At 47.3% G+C, this 17,731-nt stretch overlaps 1 long non-coding RNA gene across 1 annotated transcript; it reads left to right on the forward strand.

The window, feature by feature from the left end:
• The first annotated feature begins 16,343 nt into the window (after positions 1–16,343).
• Positions 16,344–17,004, forward strand: LOC116914072. The gene is made up of 2 exons (XR_004389664.1): positions 16,344–16,428; positions 16,692–17,004. It is a non-coding gene; the product is annotated as an uncharacterized LOC116914072 (long non-coding RNA).
• The last annotated feature ends 727 nt before the right edge of the window (positions 17,005–17,731 follow it).

Here is a 17,731-nt window from a genome sequence, read left to right on the forward strand (position 1 = left end):
CCGGAAAATGCCAAGGTCAAAGAGCGTGTGTGAGGCTGAACACTCGGGAGATGCCCCCAGACTGCAGAGCCAGCTGCCACCAGCCTTCCCTCAGGGTGCGGACACTCTAGACTAGTGCAGGAATCAAGGGCATCGTTAAGAAAAAACCACAAAATCTTCAGCCGCGGTTTTATCAGGAGAGCCAGGCCATGGGGCAAGATATTTGCTTGCTCTTCTTTCTTCCCACTTATTTACTTCGTATGTGTGGCCCTATGGTTGCCACAGCGCACGTGTGGAGGTCAGAGGACAACTCGGGGAGTTAGCTCTCTTCTTGTTTCACTACACTGGGGGATGGAACTCAGGTAGTCAGGCTTAGCGCAAGCGTCTTTACTCGCCGAGCTGTCTTGTGAGCCTGTGTGGTGCTCTCCTGCATCCCGGTCTTAAGAGATAAATGTTCTTTCCTAGGTCAGTAATAAAAGAAAAAAGTGAGGTCTTGAAAAGGCTTTGTGCATTGGTGGCTTAAAGCAAGAGATGAAATCACGTTCGTTTTCTTTTTTTTTTTTCTTTTTCTTTTGGAGCTGGGGACCGAACCCAGGGTCTTGCCCTTGCTAGGCAAGCGCTCTACCACTGAGCTAAATCCCCAGCCCCCACGTTCGTTTTCTTGTGGGGCGTCCTGTACTTTTATTTTCTGTCACTTTACCACATTTTGTAATGATACATTTGCAGGTATGGGTGCTAACACACATTATGTTGAGATCATACTACCTGGCTTGATGTCTGACAACTCGCTGACTTCAGGCATTAGGCAAACCATGAAATCTGCCTGGGCCTTATTTGGGGACTGGAAATAATAGTATACACTTCGTAGGGCTGTGAACATTCACTGGGTTAAATCGCATCTGGTTCTTAAGTAATCCTCAGTATCTTACTAAAAAACTGTGTGTGGCTAGTTAGTATATTTCTTCCCGCCAAACGGTGCCCTCCAATGGAACCCCTGAGTACTCAGCTTCAGACTTGTTGTTTCTGGAACGGCCCTGTCTCCAATATTATTACAAGTTCATGGGACACAGTCAAGTCAAAAACTGTCTCTGGAGGAGAAACATGCTGGGCAAGTTCCCGATGTGCCCCGGCAGCTGTACCCCAAGTCGGGCCATTCCCAACTGGGCAGAGTGGAGCTCAGCCAACTGCTGCCTCTCAGACTTGATTACAGCAGGATATCCACTGGGAATCCTGCCTCCTCTGTCAGCAGGCTGGTGCTGCCAGGGGAGGCAGCTGAGAGGTATCCTGGCCTCCCAAGCTTCCCTTTGGAGGGGCGGGAAGAACAAGGCTTACCCTTGAGCCCAGGTAGCAAAATGGGGTGGATTGGAGAATAGGGGGAAGTGGGGTCCAAGAAGAGAGCTTTAACTGATTACCTGGGAGGGGAGAAGAGAAGAACCAAGGAAAGAGCTGAGATGACAAGAGCAGTGTGTCTCCACCCTTCCACATGGCAACAGGAAGTTAAGTCTAGAGGACAGGACCACTTCCTACCTCAAAGCAGCAGGTCCCAAGTCTCACAGCCCGGTAGTGGTAAGGAGGTTGTAAAATCAGGGATGCCAGTAAGTCTTTACTTTCTCCTCCTACCCCTGTGGCAGAAGGGGCTGCTAGCTATGCTCAGAAACAGAGGCAGTGGATCAGTGTTACATCACTGTGCTCTCCTGAGTGCTCGAGGCAACTTGGTTCCTGACCTCCAGACGCTGATACCTGAAACTCACAGATTCATTAACGTGAGGTGAGGTGAGGCGTTGAGAGGTCACAAGCGCGGACTAGGGATAAAATGGGATCTCTTGGGAGTACCCTAGGGGGAAATGTCGAAGCAGGACTATAATCTGACTGGCCCTACGTGCCTGCTGTGGCAGTTTGCCATCCCACCCAAGGGTCAGGGATCTACCCTGGATGCTTCAGGATAACCATACAAAGCACTGTGCATCTCTGACTGAGATGGAAAGAGACGTAGGAAAATACTGGGTGAAATCTTGGAAATGACTCATATCACCGTGTAAATGGAGCCACCCGGTTTTTCAACAAATGTTCATCCACTACCTCTTATCTGCTCGTCGCTGCCTTTTAGTAGAACAGCCTAATAAAGTGGAGATTGATAATTTATACAAGTAGAAGCCTCGGGGTTGGGGATTTAGCTCAGTGGTAGAGCGCTTGCCTAGCAAGCGCAAGGCCCTGGGTTCGGTCCCCAGCTCTGAAAAAAAAGAAAAAAAACAAAAAACCAAAAAAACAAAACAAGTAGAAGCCTCCATTTTTTTTTCCCCCGCAGCTCTACCTTGCTCTTGGTTCACTATTTCTCCCGATAAGATAGGGCAGACCTCTGCTGTGTCCACTCCGGCAGCTTGGAGCCTAGAGACACTTCTGTGCGCTCACACGAGCACACCCTCACACACGCTCTTCTTGGTCCCCATTGCCGTGGTACCCACACAACCTCCAGCTACCTCACAGCAATTAGAGGGACGATGTGCACAAATAATCAGGCGCTCGCTAGCTCCCTGCGCATCAGTATCTATGGCAACCTCGTGGGGTCCACGGGCTGCGCTGTTCTGGTTGTAGCCAGTCCCCTGGGCAGCACCAGCACTCAGGCGGTGCTCAGAGCTCCCGGAACAGTAAACAACACAGGAAATTGATGCCTTAATAATCACCAGAGGTACCCCACTGGGCGGTACCCCTCCCTTGTTCTGATCTTCCGTCTTGAAGCCGCTGAAAATTACATATTGCCCCCCTGAATGACATATACTTCCCTCCCTAATTTGGAATGTGATTTTAGAGCATGTGAGAACACTTACTCTTCCAGTCTGAGAAAAACAGGGCAGTTGGGAGTGAGGTATTTAATTGAAAGGGGAGGCAGGTGCGCTGTCACGCACCTGTAATCACAAGATGGTGACTAGTTTGAGAGCAGCCTAGTGAGCTCTAGGCCAGTCGGGGCTGTACAGTGAGACGTCGCCTCAAAAAAGCCGAATAAATAAACAAAAGTAAGCGCGAGGGAGATGATACCGTTGAAATCAAAGAATAGTTGCTTGCAAGTTGGGAGATGTTGTAAAATCAATGCTAGGAGAATTAAGTCGGCCTGTGTCCTTAGGGTGCAGGGGGCTTAGTCCATAGTACTCTAAGTACTAGGGATTAGATGGCCTCGCTCCGGCTATGCACACATATATGTGCATATGTATGTAAATACATGTATAGAGTGTGCACCATCATTTTCATCACCACCACCACCACCATCACCATTATTACCTGGTTTTTCCAGAGAGGGTTCCTCTCTGTAGCCCTGGCTGTCCTGGAACTCACTCTGTCGGCCAGGCTCTCCTCAAACTCAGAGGTCCGCCTGCCTCTGCCTCCTAAATGCTGGGATTGAAGGTACCACTACCTGGTTATTATTATTATTTTATTTAATGTGTACGTGGTTTTGCCTGCGTGTCTGTGTGCTATGTGCATGTCTAGTGTCCTCTGAGGCCAGAAGAGGGGGTCAGAACCTCTGGAACTGGCGTTCCAGATAGTTATGAGCCACCACATACTGGTGCTGGGAATTAAACCCAGTCCTCTGGAAGAACAGTCAGTGCTCTTTAACAGTGGAACCATTCCTTGTGAGTAACTCCTGGTCACAAAAAAAAAAAAAAAAAAAAAAAAAAGTTTACAATCTTCTGGACCTGTAGCTTCTCTGAGCCCTTCCAGCTCTGGAAGAGTCTGAGGAGGCGATAAGACCATGCATGAGCCCTCTTTAAGGATCGCTGAAAGAATTAAGCAGTGGTGGAGCATTTGGAAACTATGAACACGATGTGATAATCCGGATGGGGAAGCCTCAATAAAAATGAAAACCTTTAAGACAACCCCCGGGGTTGGGGATTTGGCTCAGTGGTACAGCGCTTGCCTAGCAAGCGCAAGGCCCTGGGTTCAATCCCCAGCTCCCGAAAAAAAAAAAAAAAAAAAAAAAAAAGACAACCCCCAACTCTGGAGTAGGCAGTGTCCTTGTCCCTGGAGGCCACACCAAGGGAGTGGGCTGGCTCAGCAGACAGTGCACTCAGTGAGCAGTGCTCCCAGACAAGTGAGTGTTTGGGGTGAGGGTTTGTCCCCATCCCTCTACTGGCAGTTGAAAGGGGGCTAAGAAACACAAAGAAACAGAAGGGAGACCACAGCGGTAGGACTCATTAAGGGGGAGCCGAAGGCTGAGTTCCAAAGATTTGGGTAAAGGGGACAGAGATTTTAGAGTGAGACTCTGAGGCTGTTTGAAGTGGGAGCCGCGGCATGGATGTGAGGATGTGAGGGGGTGTCTGAGGCACCAGGTTGAAAGGCTGAGCTCGGAAGTTTGGTGAGTTATAAGAACGTGTAATGTGAGCAGCCGAGTTTTCTGGACTGCGGAGTCTCCCAATGGGAGAGTAAGTACTTGTGTGCAAAGCTCTGAGTTCATCCCCAGGGAGAAATAAGAAAGAACTCCCTTTCATCTTCTAGACAAGAGGACAAGAGGGTAGTGTAGCCCTGTCTTCCCCTCCCCAGGTCCTCTGCTTCTTGTCCCCTCTGCCGTCCCCTTTTAGACTAGGTGTTCACTGAAGGCAGGAAGTATCTAATCGTTCTCATTAAACCCTCAGCACCTGGCATTGGACAGGCGCTCATTAAATATTTGTGAAATGAATAAAGGAAGGGGGTGAGGTGACGATAAGATACTTGGAGAGAAAGCTGGAGCACAGCGGAGAGGTAATAGCGCCTCATTAGAGGCTAAAGGTGCTGAGCCACCAACCACGCCTGCACTAACCCTGCTGGACAGGAAGACTGGCATGTGCCGCCCCCTGGTGGTTGGATGTGAGGCACACAGGGAGACCCACGAGTAGCTGCGGCTGTTAAGTGTGGTAAGAAAGATAAGCCATTTCTCTAGCTAAGACTTTGAGGGAGAAGCTGTTTCTTATTAGGCACATCCGTTATGCATTCTGCACATGCTATAACATTTATGTATACCTCACCACTCCCCTGTGAGTACCAGAAGCTACGTACTACTTCATCTTACAGAAGGGGAAGTCGAAGCCTGCAAAAGTGAAATAGGTTGCTCAAGGGCAATAGCTACTGGAGGGACAGCCAAGATTAAGACTGACTAGTGAAAGCCAGTCAATGGAAGAATGTGTGAAAAAAAAAAAAGCCAGGCTTTGGTGGTACACATCTTTAATCCTAGCATTTGGGAGGCAGAGGCAGGCGGATTTCTGAGTTCCAGGACAGCCTGGTCTGCAGAGCTAGAACCAGTTCTGGGACAGCCAGAGCTACACAAAGAAAGCCAATAGAGATGATTCATGGGGTGTAAACTGAAACCTTAAACTCAATGTGAACTTAGCTCCAATGTGTGTGCTGTGTCCACACTTTACTCAGAGGTTGGGTCTATCCACTCATTCACCCATCCATCCTCCCATCCATTCATCCATCCATCCATCCACCCATCCACATATCCATCCACCCACCCATCTACCCATCCACACATCCATCCACCCACCCATCCACCCACCCACACATCCATCCACCCACCCATCCATCCACCCACACATCCATCCATCCACCTCTCCATCCATCCATCCATCCATCCATCCATCCATCCATCCATCCACCCATCCATCCACTCATCCATCCACCCATCCATCCATCCATCCATCCATCCATCCATCCATCCATCCATCCATCCACCCATCCATCCATCCACATCCACCCATCCATCCACACATCCATCCATCCACCCATCCACACATCCATCCACCCACCCATCCAATCATCCATCCATCCACCCATCCAATCATCCATCCATCCACATCTCTATCCACACACATTATCCATCCAGCCACTGTCTACCTCTCCATCCACTCACCCATCCATCCATCCATCCATCCATCCATCCATCCATCCATCCACCCATCCACCCTCCATCCATTTGACTGAACACTTTCCTCTGCTCTTCTCACTTGGAGCACAGGAAAGAACAATCCAGCAAAATCCCTGCCTTTGTGGAGTTTACACTTTTATAGGACGCCAATGAACCGAGAAAAGTAACTTCGGACTCAGTTCTGCTGCTGAGAAAAATAAAATGAACTTATGGTGTTAGACACCTGGGTTTGGTTCGGGTATCCACAAGTCCACAAGCTCACAACTGCCTTTAACTCTAGTTCCAAGGAGTTTAACATGCTCTGGCTTCCAAGGGCACTGCGAGCACACATTGCACATAAACTCACACACACACACACACACACACACACACACACACACACTAATTTTAAAAACTGTCAGTATATTTATTTGATGGGTAGAAAGGAGACTCTGTTGCAGAGTGGGCAAGAGAGAGAGGAGGTGGGAAAAGCACCTTACGGGCTCTTTTACATCTTGTGTTTCTTCAGAGCCTAAAACTCTGTAGCTCCCAGGGGTCCACGCGGTAGACTGCTTCTATGCTCACCCACACACGAGACCTGCAACTCCAGCACAAGGTGAGAAGATCCCTCCACCAAGGGCAGACATAACTGTAGGCCTGAAGCTGGCCATTATGCTGTTTATGGCTAGCATAAAGGAGGGTGGTAGACACAGGTTCAGAAACTATTGTCACCATCACAGCACTTCAGAGTCTCCGAGGCGATATGGCCCCAGAGTGGATAGACCGTGTCCCCTCAAGTCCTCTGACAACTGTCTCCTGCTTTTGCTTCAATTCTAACTACCATAGAAGACAGAAGGATGGCTCAGAAATAGACCCTCCTTAAAGAAGATTTCCTAACCAGAAGCAAGAGAAATTAACAAACAGAATATAAGAAAATAGTTACCACCGGCAACCTCCAGGGCTTTGAAGAATGGCTGTCTGAGATGGTTCTACCTGCACCACATCCTTTGCTTGTCCTTCGGTTCTCTCTTCAAGTTCTCCAGTTCTTTCTCCAAGTAGCAGGCCAGGGCCCTGACCCTTTGATGGGACCACATCTCTGTAATGACAGTCCCCAAAGCACCACTTCTTCCAAAGCACTTGGGACAAGTACTTTAGACCTGTTTCTGTGACTCCAGGACTCATGAGGTCAGTATCTGCTTCTGTTTAACCCTAGTTCCTGGGGTGGGGTGGGGCAATAGCTTAATAAAAGCCCAGACTCTATCTAAAAGCTAAGCACTTTGGGACTTTTTAATAGCAAGTAATTCAGATAAACATACTTGAAGTAGGAAGAAATAGAAGGAGAAGGATGTTAATTGTTAGAGTCGGAGTAGAGGGAACATTGCCAGGAGAAAGGACGGCGTAGATCAGGTGCTAAAAAGAAACACCAAGGATGCTTGGGAAACTGGGTAGTCAGGCTGAACCCAGAAGCGCGTGTGTATCCCTACCCTGGTTTTCGTTTTGTTTTGCTTTAAGAGATGGGTCTCACTAAGTTGCCCTGGCTGGCCTTAAACACACTCAGTAGCCCAGGGAAGTCTCGAACTTGACTTCCTTCTGCTTTAGCCTCCTGTGTAGCTAGGATCATAGTCCTGTACCACCAGGCCTTTAGCCAACATCTTGTATTGCCTCTGGATTTGATTAATTTGGATTTAGAGCTCGTTGGGTTTGAATGGATACACGAGGGGCTGGAGAGGTGACTCAATGGTTAAGAGCATGAACTGCTCTTCCAGAGGTCCCGAGTTCAAATCCCAGCAACCACATGGTGGCTCAGAACCACCTGTAATGGGATCTGATGCCCTCTTCTGGTGTGCCTGAAGACAGCTACAGTGTACTTATATGATAAATACATCTTTAAAAAATATTGCTATATGGTTTTTTTTTTCTTTTTTTTAAATGAAAGGGTCTTTAAGCGTTCCACCAAAAAAAAACCCCTGCTAGATGTTTTTTTTTTTTTTTTTTTTTTTTGGTTTTTTTTGAGCTGGGGACTGAACCCAGGTATTTTAAATTTTATGTTTTTATTCCCTTTCTTTCTCTTCTTTTTCTTCTTTTTGTTTTTCTGTTTGAGAGACAGGATCTCACTTCAGACTGGCCTTGAACTTGAGACCATTCTCTTGTCTCAGGCTCCTAGAGTTAGATTAGAGATGTGAGCAACCATAACCAGTTAATTGTATTTTCAAGAAAATATTGTAGGACTGGAGAGATGGCTCAGTGGTTAAGAGCACTAATGGCTCTTCCAGAGGTCCTGAGTTCAAATCCCAGCAACCACATGGTGGCGCACAACCGTCTGTAATGGGATCTGATGCCCTCTTCTGGTGTGTCTGAAGACAGCTATAGTGTACTCATATATAATAAATAAGTCTTTTAAAAAAAAGAAAGTATTTTAAATTTTATTTATTATTAGTGTGTGGAGGCACGCGTGTGTGCCCATGGTTTACCTACAAGGACGCCCATCCTTCCCTTTTGGGGTCCTGGGAACTGAACTCAGGTCCTTGGTTATACACAAGCACTTTACCCTACTGACCCATCTCGCTGACCCACAGTGGAGGCTTCTTATCTGTTTGTTTGTGGGTTTTTTGTTATTGTTGTTGGCAGTTTTCAGTATGGAGTTGCTTTTTGTGTGTATATATTTACTTATTTCTCAGATATTATCCTAGTCTTTATAGCAACTTGAGAAATTGAGTTTTATTACCCCCATTTTAAGGGGACTGAAACAGAGGGCAAAGTGTTTGAAACTGGCCTTGGTTACAAAGAAATCACAAGACTGAGTCTAGCCTGTGCTACAGAGGCCCTGTCTCGAAAAACCAAAACCAACACCAACCAGACAAAAATAAAAACAAACAAAAAACCCCACACCCTAAAGCATAGAGAGCACTCTTGGCTTTTCTAATCTGCCTTTGATGTGGCTGTCGGCCATAATGAGCTCATTTTACTGCTGTTGAGACGAGGTTTTCATACACACATGGGGTAGACCTTAAACTCATGATCCCCCTGCTTCAGCTTCTCACATGCTAAGAATACAAAAAGCAACCCACCATGTCTGTTTTGTAAGCTAACTTAAAAACTGTTATAGTTCATTTTATTTTGAGGCCAAATGTGGTAGTTCTACTTTTTATCCCAGCACTTGGAAGACCAAGACAGGAGGATTGCTGGGAGTTCCAGAGCAATATGAGCTACTTAGCAAGTTACCATCTCAAGCAAAGAAACAAAAACTGGAAAAAAAAATATATATATTTTTTTAGCTCTCTCGCTATGATCATAGGTTCCTTAAGGGCAAGCCTCCCTCACTCCTGATAGCTTTCAACAGAGCACAATGTACTGTACGTGATGCAAGGCTTTGAATAATTAATTTGTTGAATGGATGGCCTATTATTCTGATAGGGTCCGCTTATCTTGCTGGTGGTATGATTTGACTGCTCTTTATCGTCCGGTCCCTCCCACCCCTCAGTCCTCCTTCAACCTCCCTAATTCTCCCAACCTCCCCAACTCCCACCCCCCAACTCCCCCACCCCAACCCCCGCTCCGTCCATCCAAGAACAGAGAGAACAGAGACCCTGCCTCCCTCCACAGAGGTCAGGAAGCTAGGCTTCTTTATGAAAGCGCAGTGACTCTGTTGTCCACTAGAGGTCGCTTTATGCCTGATTTCAGAGAGCCAGCAGGCCTGCAGACTTAACTCAGCTGACCTCCGCCTAAAGAGTTTTTTACAAAGCCACCTTCTCCTAGGTTCCATGGCCCAGAGATTGTCTATGGATGCCTCCAGCTCCAATTTATTCCACTCAGATTCTTGAACCAAACGGCAGCCGGAGTGCAGGCAACTTCTAGCCGCCCCTCCATCATGCAAAAAGTTCACGAATCTACTGACATATACACTGAACAATGCGGTGTGCTAGACTCTCACGCGAGCTTGTGAATAACCCAAACTCTCGCTGCACCCCTAATCCCCGCCGCAGCTCTCTCGCGGGCTCTACCCGGGAACGCAGGCAACCCTCTAATTGCTACGTTGCGAGATAAGCTGCTGACAGGGTTTCTGTCCCACAGTTGGTTCTCACTGGGTCTCATTTCACTGTAGATTATTTTATGGAACATCGGGCTTTAGAGAAACAAAATAAAATCGAGAGGCGGATTTGTCCACAGTTGGAAAAATCAGTGCAGGGCATGTGTTGTTCTGGAGGTAAACGGATTCCCAGGGTCTCCTGGCAGGTCTGAGGGGTTGTAATGGACACCGGAGATGAGAAGCACCAGTCCGTCTCAGTGTATTCCCTCTTCTCTTTTCTTCAAATGGTTTGGGCGGTTTTCTTGGAAAAGGGAGGACATTTTCGAGATGTTGCGGTGCAGCCCAGCCTGCCTGGTGTCTTTCCTGTTTTTTTTTTTCTTTCATTTTTATTTATTATTATTTTTTAATTGCAGTGCTATCATTTTTTTTTTTTTTTTGGTTCTTTTTTTTCGGAGCTGGGGACCGAACCCAGGGCCTTGCGCTTCCTAGGTAAGCGCTCTACCACTGAGCTAAATCCCCAGCCCCTGCAGTGCTAGCATTTTGAACCCACATACGTGCAAGGCAAGCATCCTACCACTGAGATACATTCCTAACCCCTGCTCCCCTCTGCCCCCCCCCTTTTTTTTTTTTTTGCTCTTTCCCCTCAGATTGTATGTCAACCTATGTATCTCGGAGGCCTGAGGTCAAGGAAGTCAGAATAGAACTGGGAAGATAAGATGGAGAAACACAAATTGCAAAAGGCAGTCGCGATATGTTTAGGACAGATGTCTGGGGGGGCTAAAAGGTCCGTCCTTCCTTCCTTCCTTCCTTCCTTCCTTCCTTCCTTCCTTCCTTCCTTCCTTGTGGAGAATTCCAAGATGAACCCTCAACTCACCCTGTGGGGTTTCTCTGTAACGGGTGCTCTCAAGGAGATAGAGGAGGGTAAAACTCGGTGCTTAGTGGTCATTCTTTTGAGCTTGGACAAGGGACTCTAAGGACCAGGTGCTCTACATTCCTGAGAAGCACTTCTGAGTCAGAGCCCCAGAAACAGCTGAGGCAGCTTTGGGCTGAAGTCTTGGCTCTCTCTCCTCTCTTTCTATCCAAAAGCAACTCTCTCCCTAGCTATTTGGATGTGACCAGAAACCCAAGCAAAGACCCGAGGTAGGAGCGTGGCTCATCCAAAGTCTATAAAACGGATTTGGTCTCTGCATCCCGTCTAGAGGTGCAGCTGTGTGGTAAAGGCATGTCTATATCCAGGGACCTCTGTAGTAGGAAGTCCAGGGGGTTGGTGGAAACAGCCTAGTGCCCACAGGTCCTAACTCCCAAAGTAGCTATTGTTGGGCTGCCTCTGGGAAGGGGGGGTCATAATTAAGACTTGGCTTGAGTTGAGACAGCATCATTCCCTGGGAAACCTGCCAGCGCCTCCTCACTGCCTGGGCGTGGGGCCCGGGACATGCCACAGCAATGCCAGAGAGCTGACTCAGGGGGGAGGCATGGAGGGGAACAGAAAAACCCTTCCTACCCATCAGCCAAGAGCGGAGACAAGGCACGCTGGGATAGCCCTGCAGTGCCAGACCAGACCAGACCACCAACAAGTTTCGTGTCGGGTCTGCTCTTAGGAATATAGTCTCACGAAGCTCCATACTGCTTGGGGTCACCCACAGACAGCAAGCGCCTGGCCCCTGGTCTCTTAGTTCAAGGATGCACCGTTCTAGGTTGCTCCAGTGATGGATTCAGGCCTGTTGGGACCACTTTTAGAAGGCTGTAAGCTTGGGCAAGTCACTTACTCGGGTGAGACTAAGATTCTTCATTTTTCAGATGGATGCTTCACAAGGCTGCAGCAAGGATCCGATGAGATAATGTCTACAAGGGCACCCGGTGTAGTTAAAACACACATTTCTGGGGGCTGGAGAGATGGCTCAGTGGGTAAGAGGGGTCCTGAGTTCAATTCCCAGCAACCACATGGTGGCTCACAACCATTTGTAATGATGTCTGATGCCCTCTAATGACGTGTCTGAAGACAGCTACAGTGTACTCATATATAATAAATAAATCTTAAAACAAAAACAAAAACAAAAACACATTTCCAATAGGGTATCTTTATTGACATGGTTAATCCTGACACAGGGATTGTAACCTCTGAACCCTAAAATCTTCCTCTTTGCTTTTTTTTTTTTTTTTTTTTTTTTTAATCTCAGCAAGATGCTCTGAGGCAAGTGTTGAAATCTCGATCCAGTTCCGGGTGCAGAAGCCCCGACCGAGGCAGCTTCTTGGTGCTGCTGTGCACCGAGGGCCGCCCTGAGCTGCTACCCCAGCCCCAGCTCTGCTAAACCGGTTCTTTCCCTTTTAGTCAGACGCTTGCAGTTCGGTTTGCCTGCAGCGATGACAAAGGAACCAAAGATAGCCCCAGCTCTACAGCAGCGCTGGAGACTGGGCTTGGGCAGAGTGCGTGGCCGTCACCCACAGGCCTGTCTGGGCGTCCCAGCCGGGTGCAGCCCTGACCCCTCAGGGTCTTGTCTGCCTTTCCTTTCTGCAGTCCTCTGTCGGATGACAATGTCTCCCGTCAGCACTCTGGGTGGTGGTGAGCTGGATGACTGCCTGGAAAGCTGTCTTGGCTAGAAGGTCCGTGCAAGGGAGGCTATGTTCCTTCTACCAGCGTGGCCCCCTTACTCCCTTGGACCCCCTCTTTATGCCAAGAGGCCAGGTAAGCCTTGCTAAGGGCGCGGAGAGCAGCAGCTGTTGCGGCCTCGTTGGAAGTGCTGGCACGAGTACCAGGAAAGTGTGATTCTGACGACCCAGCCGCCAGCTGGCCCTGGCATGTCACGGTGGCTACAGAACCAGTTTGGCACGCAGCTATTTGGGTGCCTCCCTGTGGGTCATTGTGCCTGAGATTTCCCAAGGGACTTACCCAGGGAGGAATGGTGCCTGCCGAGGCTAGACTGATAGGGAAAAGTCTGCAGCAGGGGCCACGGGAAGGAACTGCTGTTCTAGAAGCTTCACTCTGAGCTCTGCTCTCAGTCCTCTTATCCAAGCAGCCATTTCCAGGTAGCACGAGTCTTATCCTCAGGACATTCTCATCCAGCTTCAGCACTTACCCCAGGTACACATGGTGATATGGGACACATGGTACACATGGTACACATGATATGGTACACATGGTACACATGGTGATATACATGGTATGGTACACATGGTGATATGGGACACATGGTACACATGGTAACATGGTACAAAAGGAGCACATGGTGTACATGGTATACATGGTACATACACATGATATACATGATACACTTAATACACATGGTATACATATGGTACACATGGAGCACATGGTAAGTATGCTACAGTTGGTACACATGGTACATATGGTGCACACAATACACATCATACGCTTGATATAAATAGTACACAGAGTACACATGGTGCACATGGTACACGTGGTACACATGGTACAAAAGAGCACTTGGTGCACATGGTTGTGCACATGGTACACATGGTACATACACACAGTACACATGATGTGCTCAATACACATGATATACACATGGTACACATAGAGCACATGGTACACATGCTATACCTGTACACATGGTACACATAGTATATATGATACACGTGGTACACATGATACACATGATATACATGGTGCACATAATACACATGGTACACATGATATGCATGGTACACATGGTACATATGATATACGTGATACACATGGGGCACATGGGGCACACAATACACATGGTACACATGGTGCACATGATACAATGGTACATATGGTACACATGGAGCACATGGTGCACATGATACATATGGTGCAAATGGTTCACATGGTATACATGGTGCACAAGATACACCTGATATACTGATACACATATGATACACATGGTACACGTTGTGTACATGGTACATACTGTATGCGTGGTACACATTGTACACATGGTACACACTGTACACATGGTGCACATGGCACACATGTTCTTTCATGGGAGTAGGAGCCGTCTGTAAGACAATGATTTAGTTTAGATCAGAATTCCGACTGATGGCTCATGGACTGTTTTACTCTTGCACAATTTTCTTTGTGTGTAGAAGTCTCCTAATGCAAAGCCCAGGCTGTCATGGGACTCACTATGTTGTCCAGGTGGGCTTGAGCTCCTTACAGTCCTCTCGCCTCAGCCTCCCTAGTGCTCGGACAATAGGCGAAGCACGTGATGAGAACTTCCTTCCTTCCTTCCTGTCTGTCTTCCTTCCTTCCTTCCTTCCTTCCTTCCTCCGTCCCTCCCTCCCTCCCTGTCTGTCTGTCTTCCTTCCTTCCTTCCTTCCTTTTTTCCTTCCTTCCTCCGTCCCTCCGTCCCTCCCTCCCTCCCTGTCTGTCTTCCTTCCTTCCTTCTTTCTTCCTTCCTTCCTTCCTTCCTTCCTTCCTTCTTCCTTTTTCCCTCCTCCCTTCCTTCTTTTCTTGTTTTTGTTTTTGTTTTTGAAGACAGAGTTACTCTGAGTAACAGCCCTGACTGTCCTGGAACTTGCTGTGTAGACCAGGCTGGCCTCAAACTCACAGAGATCTGCCTGTGACTGCCTCCCAAGTGCGTGCACCACCATGCCTGGCAATAACATGAACGGTTTTTAACTAGGAAGTTTTAACTTCAAAACAACAACAAGCAACAACAGCACAGCACCCAGATTTTGGGCTGGTGGGATTGCTCAGTGGGTCAAGGCCTTCCCACCAAACAGCTAAGTTTGATTTCCAGGACCCACATTGTAACTTTTTATAACTCAGGTTCGTTTGCTTGCTTGCTTGCTTGTTTGTTTGCTTGTCATGGGGACTGAACCCATTATATTGAACTCAGTAGACAAGGACTCTGCTATTGAGCTACATCGGAATTCCCAACATTTGTTAGTGTTTCGCATTCTTAGGTCTTTTCCAGAAGTGGAGTCTGCACCAAGACATCAGTGTCAAGGCGTTTATTTGGAGGTAAATCCTAGGAATCTGCAGTAAGGGCGTGGGAAATAAGACTGGCAGGGAAAGGAGGAAGTTGATACAGGTTATAAGAGTTACCAAGAGGTTGCCATCTTGTAACTCAAATCTGGGAACTCTGGGATGTGTAGATTATGCTGCTCAATGTTCTCTCATCCAAGAGACAAAGGCACGTGAGTATCCATCAGACTCACCAGTCACTGATGGGTGGTTGATCCTGTATAAGAGAGAAAGGAGACCATTTAACCTGTTATGCAGAAGTAGAGCGGTCTCTGGAGCCCAGAGGAAGCTGGTATTGACAGCATCTGGTACAATACTGAAGACCCAGGCATGGTGGTGTGTGCTTCTGTCAGCACTTAGGAGGCTGAGGCAGGAGGATTGCATGATTAAGTCTACCCTGGGCAACCTAGCAAAAACCTTATGACAAAACCAAACCATGCCAAACCAAACCAAACCAACAACAACACAGTAAAAAAAAAAATGGTCAGGGATATTAGCTCAAAGTTAGAGAATTTGCCTGGTCTCTGTGAGACCCTGGGTTCAATTCCACTTGGCAATAGATAAGAGTTGAGTAGAAGTTGCCTCGTGACACAAGTCGCCCTCCCTTTTGCCCTGCTCTTCCGCACTTCCCTCCTGGCATTGCTGGTTCAGCACTGTGGATCTGGCAGGTGCGACCACTGGCCCTCATATACGCTTGGGTACTTTATAGGACACATGGGTCCTGCTTTCAAATATTTTGTTTTTCATTCTGCATCTCCAAGGATAACTAGTCCTATTATTCCATATAGGACTGATTGATCCTCCCACGTCTCTGGTCCTGTACTGAGTCCTTGGAGCCTCAGCTTGCGTTCCCACCGTGCTGTTACATGAAACTCAGGTTGTGTCATTTAGGCTACAGAATCATTCCCAAAGTATAAAGAGAAATAAGTTTTCTCTTTTATTTCTGCAGGGACTCCTGTAGCCCAGGTTTGTCTGAAACTCTATCCTCCTGGCTCAGCCTCCCTCGTGTAAGGATTATAGGTAAGCACTACCATGGCCAAGTATGCTAAGCACTCAAAAATAATTCTGGAAAGAAAAAAAATTCTAATTTTTTGTTATTAGTTTTTGTTTTGCTTTGCTTTTTGAGTCAAGGTCCCCTGTTTGAAATCTTTTTTTTTTTTTTTTTTTTTTTTGGTTCTTTTTTTCGAGCTGGGGACCGAACCCAGGGCCTTGTGCTTCCTAGGCAAGCGCTCTACCACTGAGCTAAATCCCCAACCCCTTGAAATCTTTCTGTGGCCAAAGATGACCTTGAACTCCCGATTTCCCTGTCTCCAGGGACCGTAGGCATATGTCACCCATACACGGCTTAATTTCACAAAGTTTATCTCAAATTGGTTTTAAAACTTACCATCACTCCCACAAATACATATAAACACAGCTGGAAATCCATCTTATTGTCTGTCCGCAGAAAGGAAGCTTCCGAAAGAATAAAGGACACTCTTCGTTCTTAGCCAGGGTGATATCATTTTGTAAAGCACTTCCATTCTGGTTGGACTGTGACAGTTCCAGAAACTAAAGCAATTCCCCAAACCTAGCAACATTCCAGACATAACAGAGTGCATAGTAAGTGCTCAATGAATATTAAGTACTTGGATGGATGATGGTGGATGAAGGGTGGTTGATAAACATAGCAGGGATGATCAAAGCTATAAGGACCAGATTTTTTGCAAGAGGCTGATTGATGGCCATCCTAACTTACTTATCTCCTCGGGTTGGGGAGACGAATGAGGGAGAGGGGATAGTGAGACAGTTCTTTGAAGGTCCTCTTCTTTTAAGGATCCCTTTAAACATGTTAAACTCCACGTTCTCCTGTTCTTCTCACCAAGATCACTGGATTGGAGCCTTCCCTGAAGAAGCACAGCTGTTTCTGAGTCACTCCACGGAACTACGCTTTTGCCTCAGGCCTCAGACGGTGCTGCTTCTCGGCTTGAGTTCCTACCCCAGAACAAAGCCTGACCCAACCTCCTGCGTGACTTTGTTGCCGTTCACCCTCAGTTCTCACTCAAAACTTCAGCTCTACTCCCAACCTTGAATTGGACCACCATTGCTGGAACTCCCTCCACAGACCAGGCTGGCCCGGAACTCAGAGATTTGCCTGCCTCTGTCTCTTGCATAATGGGATTAAAGGTGTGCACACCACGTCCTGCTTGGTTCCCATTTTGACTTAGCCTTGGCTTACCTTACCCAGATACAGCCTTGTTTCTGATGCTGAGGACACTCTACTAAGCGTTAGCCAGGGTGACACCATTTTGTAAAGCACCTCCATTTTGGTTGGACAATGGGAGTTCTGGAATCTAAGGCAATTTGATTTCCAGAGTTAGAGTAGACTGTTTTTCTAGTTGCTTTGAGTCCCAGTACTGGCCACCCAGGAGAGAGGTTAGCCATCATCTGGCAGTGTCTAATTTACCACTCCCTGTTAACCTAATGAAATGACCAACTGGGGCTGGAGAGACGGCTCAGTGGTTAAGAACACTGACTGCTCTTCCTGAGTTCAATTCCCACCAACCCCATCGTGGCTCACAACCATCTGCAATGAGAACTGATGCCCCTCTTCTGGTATGTCTGGAGACAGTTACAGTGTACTTATATAAATAAAATAAAGTAATTAATTAAAAAAGAAATGACCAACCGAGGGCCAAACCAGGAAGATTTTAATCTCCTCTACACCTCTTGTTTTCTGTGAAAGCTGTAAGAAGAGTCTGCCACTCTGTTGTGTGGGTCTAGCCTCTCCTCAGAGTACCTGCCCTGCTCCTGACTGCCTGTCCATCTGTGGCATCAGTAACTCTTCTAATAGACCTCTTAACCCAAAGGAAAAATCTGCCTCAATGTTCGCTTTGAACCCCAAACTCGAAAAATTTCACTAATT

The sequence above is a fragment of the Rattus rattus genome, chromosome 12, assembly GCF_011064425.1.
Source record: "Rattus rattus isolate New Zealand chromosome 12, Rrattus_CSIRO_v1, whole genome shotgun sequence".
NCBI classification, from domain to species: Eukaryota; Metazoa; Chordata; class Mammalia; order Rodentia; family Muridae; genus Rattus; species Rattus rattus.